The 6000-nt window shown below is 31.4% G+C and overlaps 1 long non-coding RNA gene across 1 annotated transcript; it reads right to left on the bottom strand.

The window, feature by feature from the left end:
• Positions 1 to 627: 627 nt before the first annotated feature.
• LOC114324143 (uncharacterized) lies at positions 628 to 2465 on the bottom strand. The gene is made up of 3 exons (XR_003651497.2): positions 2346 to 2465; positions 1328 to 1374; positions 628 to 906 (listed from the first exon to the last, which is right to left on the bottom strand). It is a non-coding gene; the product is annotated as an uncharacterized LOC114324143 (long non-coding RNA).
• Positions 2466 to 6000: the final 3535 nt, after the last annotated feature.

A 6000-nucleotide genomic window follows, 5' to 3' on the forward strand; every position in this document is an offset into this window, starting at 1 on the left:
TCCATGTAAAAAAAAATGTGAGGCTAAAAGGTTGATTGTATGAATGCAAGTAGTAGTAATAGGGATAATTTGTACATTTCAAATCTCTCTCAATACATTACATCTTTTTATACCTGTAATTTCATGTTTTTAATGAAATTTACACTTTGTTAATAAATAAATAAATAAATAAAACCACCTAAAAGTTTAAAACGGTTGATGCATGATTGACCCCTTTTTTTACTTTTTTTTTTTAAAATGATTTACTTTACATATGATATTACCATAAAATTTAATAAATAATAATCATAATTTAGAGGGTAATTTGTGAACAAATTGGGCCAAGTTAGAAAAAGTCTTCTTTGAGAGTTAGGCCGCACAATGGGCCGAGATAAATGCTGGTGTAATTCGGTCTTGGGCTAAAAAGATACTAGGCCGATCAAAGATGAGTTGCTAGGTCCTGGACTCAGCTATCTGAAAGTAGTTGTCACGATCCAAACCCGCCCCTATGGGTTTAGCACCGTAACCGGGCAGTAATCCATGATTACCGAAGGCCTGCTTAACAGTAAGGACAGTAATACAGAGTACAGGGGCTGTCGGAAGCCAAAACAGTAATAAAAGATGTCCAATGAGTTATGACAGTCTGTATGCAAAAAAAGAAGACTTTTCATACATATTCACATTTAGAACCAAAACAGTATATACATGCATATACAATCATCCAGGACAGGGACCTAATCCCTATTAGAACAGTACAGTACATGTACAGTCAGTCTATATAAAAACAGAGACAGAAATGATGAATCTAAAACATCCCAAAAAGCCCTAGCTTGAAGGACTTGGAACCTTTCAGTGAGGCACAGTGGTTGGCTTGACAAAAATGGAGTTAAACCCAACGCTCCTAACTCCGATCTGGTGCCTGGACACCTACATATATATATAAACAGTGAGCTAAAGCCCAGTGAATAGCATATGCGTAAAGGGGTTAAGAATGAATGTCCTTTCAATATTTAAAACAGTCATTTGAACAGTATATCAGTTATTCGATCATAGCAGTCATAAGTGGTACATCCAATAGCAGACAGTACCGTAGGTCTTAACAGACCGAACAGTCAGTTGATGGCCATCATAACAGTAAACAATAGTGGTCCCAACATGGGAACCGATAGAGATCTCTGTGATAGTAGCAGTATAGTACAGTAACAGTAAATTGCTATGGATGCCACGAATATAGTTCGCAAATAGGACAAGCATTCATTCAGTAAGAAATATCATTTCAGAAAGCAGTACAGTTGATCATTCAGAAAATATTCATGATTGAATATATCTTTACAACATTGTTACTCACAGAGCACTGGGTTAATAGCGGCTAGTGAGCGTCCTCGGATGCCAACCCTACACAGTTACAGAATGAACACACACTAAGTTACACACTTGGGAATCAAAGACTTAGTCCCTATCTTGACTCGGTGTGGTTCTACATCAATATCCTCATTAAGATGCCTTAAACTAGGCCTAGGAATGCCTAGGATGAAATGAGGATGCAAAGATGTACTTTAAAACACTTTTTAAAATTTTCAGAAAACAGGGGTCTCGCTCGAGCGTGGCTTTCTCCGCTCGAGCGAACATGTAGACAAAAGAGCTACGCTCGAGCGTGACTTTCCTCGCTCGAGCAGACTGCAAAAGTACTGGATGCATGAAATTCACGCTCGACGGGCGCTTGACCCCCGCTCGAGCGTGAGACACAAGTCCACGCTCGAGCGTGCATTCTCTCGCTCGAGCGGACTGTAAACACATGTAAAGTACTGGATACACGCATTTTACGCTCGAGCGTTACTTTACCCGCTCGAGCTGACTGCATGAACTCAGAGTGTACGCTCGAGCGTGGATCCAAAATCTGGAACTTCCAGATTTGTTTCCAAGCCTAAAACTCAACATTTAAAGCATCAAATTTGATTCTTTTGGGCCAATTTTTTGAAAAACACTTTAAAACTCATAATATGACATGTTTCAAAGATCAATTTGTAAAATCAAAGCCCAAAGATAGTTCAGTTGAACCCAATTTCAAATAAACTTCAAGAACATAAATGTATGTAACTTGCAAGTGCTCAATTGAAATTAAAGCTTCCAATACAAGATCAAATGAGCCAATCCTTCCAAAATATGATGAATTCATGAACTATAACCCAAATATGGACATGCATGTGAGGATTCTATGAAAACAACCTCAAAATTCAAGAATGTAGACATGCATGCATGATTCAAGCTTCAATTCAACAATTTAAAACCAAGTCTAGACTTATATCACTAATGGCTCATGGACCATGCACGATACAACTAGAATTCAAGTTCAAGAATTCTCCTACCTTAGGTCCTCAATTTCAAGAATGGAAGCTCAAAATTGCTATCTACTCTTCAATCCTTCCAAATTCGAACAAGAAATCTTGATGGACTCAATTTTCTCATACCTCTCTCTCTCTCTCTCTTTTGGTTTTGTCTTCAAAATGGTTGAAGATACAATGCCAAATGTATATTAATCAAGTCCAAACAAGTATTGACAAGGTGGCCCACTAACATGGAAAAAGGATAATTAATACAACTAATGTAGTTCAACACTACTTAATCCAAGTTAATCATTTCGAATCAAATTTCAATTAAACATACCATAAAATCACATTAATTCTAATTGACACAAAACACTAATCAATTTCAGATTCGGCCGCCAATAAGGCTTTCAATTCACAGTTCGACACTTAAAACATGAACAGATCAATTAACAGTCAAACAGATAGAAATGCGTTTAAACTAATACACTCAATTAATCAGTTCAGAATGTCAGTCTAATCAGTTACTTAATCATGTTTAGTCACAGTTTAGCAGTAATCAGTGATATTATCAGTAAACAGTTGTGAGGGTTGTCACAGTAGTCCTTTATCGGATCGAGATGTTGTCAATAGAGAGGGCCGAACAATATGTAACTCGACAGGGTGCCATTCGGTAGATCGACTTCCAGTCGCACGGCCTGAACAGCAGGGGACCGAGATAAGGTAGCTCGATCAGGAATGTATATCTAAGCATAAAGGTCTGGCTATCTCACTTAGCATGCAGTGATGAGGGTATTCTAAGGATAAGCATTATCCTTGAGCATGAGACTCATAGGAGGACTCTGCTAAGGAAAGTTAGAATTTTACTGGGATTGTACCAACCATCTCACTTGGTAGTGAGTAGCGTGTTATCAAAATAGGCATTATCCTTGGGAGTGTGATTCCTAGGAGGATTCTGCTAAAGAGAGTTGAAGTTCTACTAGAATTGTGCCAAGTAAAATCTATAAAAACTCATGACAGGATCTATGCACAGGTATTTCAATTCTTACTCTCAAATACATAGAGTTTTTTGTCTATTGTCTAATTGTTAACTTAGGCATCAGAAGGGTTTTTGGCATACACTTGTCGGTTAGCTCGCGTTTGTGTTTTCAGGTAGCAAAATAACAACGTTTGAAGGAGTGCAAACTTAATTAACAAAATTATACGAAAAAAATTTCTGTAGTCGTACAATAATGACAAAAATCGAATACCACGTATAATTAATAGATGCACAATTTACCTTCTTGACAAGCCAATTTTGCTCTCAAAAATAAAAAATAAAAAATAAAAAAATTCAAACACAAATTGTGCAACGGACAAATTATTTGAAATATGATATTCTAGTGGGGCCTGCTTTTGTGCCTCAACACCAGACCACAGTCAGTGCCCTTCCATCATTTTCTAAACCCTGAAATCAATAATAACCAAGTGAGTTGAGGTGTTATCTAAGCCACCCCCATATCAAAATTGATGACACAGCTGTATATCCTAAGCATTCAGAATGGTGAAAGCTAAGCCAACCATACATCTCAAAGGACACAAATCACTTCAAAGTCCATCAATGTCAAGGCATGTCCCAATTTTATACTTATCTTAGATTAATATGGTATTTTCTTAGATAAGTGTATTTACTTACGTTATACCATTTCTTTATTTTTTTAAATTTTTTTTTTATGAAAAATTAAAAAATATACTTATCTAAATCATTCAAAATGCTTTGAAACTAACATAATTCATGAATCAACAAGGATTTCAATCAAACTAGTGTCCAGCTCAAATGTTTAATTTTTAATTGGATATTCCATGCTCTTCCTTGATACCAAAAATTGTCAATTTCAAAAATATCTCAATTTTTTTTTTTTTTTTTTTTTTTTTTTTTTTTTTTTATTGTTGAAGGCTTTAATTTTTCAAAAACTTAGTATAATAAAATCTCATTAAAATGTATAGAGTCTAAAGTTTTTGAAAAATTTTGAACTGCAAGATGATAATTATTATTTGAGAAGGATCAAATATTGTGAGTCACAAATGATATTTTTTACCTCAAAATAAAGGGAAGTTTTTAGCGAAGTTTGAGAATATTCAAAAAAATAAAATGTGGTTCAAATTCATTGTAGATGTAACTCATACCAAATTACAAATGATAGTCACAAATGATATTTTCTCAACTTTTAGGTTGCGTTTGGTTTAATTTTAGAATTGTGATTCTCTTTTTGAAATTGTGATTTGAGTGTGGAATTGTGAGTTGAGTTTTGAAAAAAGAAAATTTGTTTGATTATGAGTTTTGAAAAGTGTTTTGAAAAGAACTTTTGAATTTTGAAAAAAAAAATTGAGTTTTAAAAAGAGTTTTGAGTTGCATTTTGAGTTTTTAAATTTTGAGTTTTTTGGATTTATTTTTTAAAAATATTAAAAAAATGTTTAAGAAAATTTTAATTTTTTATTTTAAACATATAATTTTTATTTAAAATTTTCTATTTTAAACATTTTATTTTATTTTGTAAATATTTTAATTTTTAATTTTAATATTTTAAATTCAAAACACAATCTCACACTCAAATCATAACCAAACACATAATTCAAAACTCAATTCAAAAATTATTTTCAAAACTCATAAGCAAACATAAAACTCAAAACTCCACACTACCTTCAAAATTCTACACTCAAATAATAACCAACATATAACAAAAACAAAATTAAAATATTTAAAAATATATTTATAAAATAAAATAAAATATTTAAAATATAAAATATAAAAATTATATATTTAAAAAAAATAATATTAGAAAAAATACAGCACATAAATGTACGAAATATAGTGCATATTAAAATAAATAAATAAATAAATATTTAAAATGTAAAATATAAAATATTTACCCTAAAAAAATAAAATTAAGAAAATTTTTAAATATTTTAAAAAAATAAATCCAAAAAATTTTAAAATACAACTCAAAACTCAAAATACAAGCTCCGTTTGGGAAGTGGGTTGGCTTTTTAGCTTTTTGGCTTTTTTGGCTATTTTAGCCTGAGGTTAAAAAGCTTAGTTTGGGAAGGGCTTTTGACTTTTTTGGTTTTTTTGACTTTTTTGTAAGAAAAAGAATGTAATGATTATGGGTTGAATTTGATATTTTGTCTTATTGGACTAAAAAGCCTATTTATTTTTTGTGGCTATTTTAGCCAAAAAAACCCACAAACCAACTTTCCAAACGGAGCTTCAAAACTCTTTTTAAAACTTATAACCAAACAAATTTTCTCTTTTCAAAACTCAATTCAAAACTCCTAACTCAAAACACTACTCCATACTTAAATTATAATTCTAAAAATAATTTAAAAAAACAAAATAAAAAAATATTTTTTGAATTTTTTTTCTTTTAAAATAGAATTTTGAAAAGGGTTTGGTTTTGAATTTTGAAAAAATTTTGAATTGAGTTTTGAATTGTGTGTTTGATTATAAGTTTTGAAATTAATTTTTGAATTGAGTTTAAGTAATTTTGAATTGTGTATTTAGTTATGAATTTTAAAAAGTGATAAAATCACGATTCTAAAGGCAAACTAAACACAATTTTCCCACTAAATAATTAAATAAAAACCCAATAGAGATATTTTTAAGGTTTGGAATAATTAAAGTAAATATACTTTTTAAATTTTTTATGAAAAAATATGT

This window comes from Camellia sinensis, chromosome 11 (genome assembly GCF_055761805.1).
Source record: "Camellia sinensis isolate YWXY chromosome 11, ASM5576180v1, whole genome shotgun sequence".
Classification (NCBI taxonomy): Eukaryota; Viridiplantae; Streptophyta; class Magnoliopsida; order Ericales; family Theaceae; genus Camellia; species Camellia sinensis.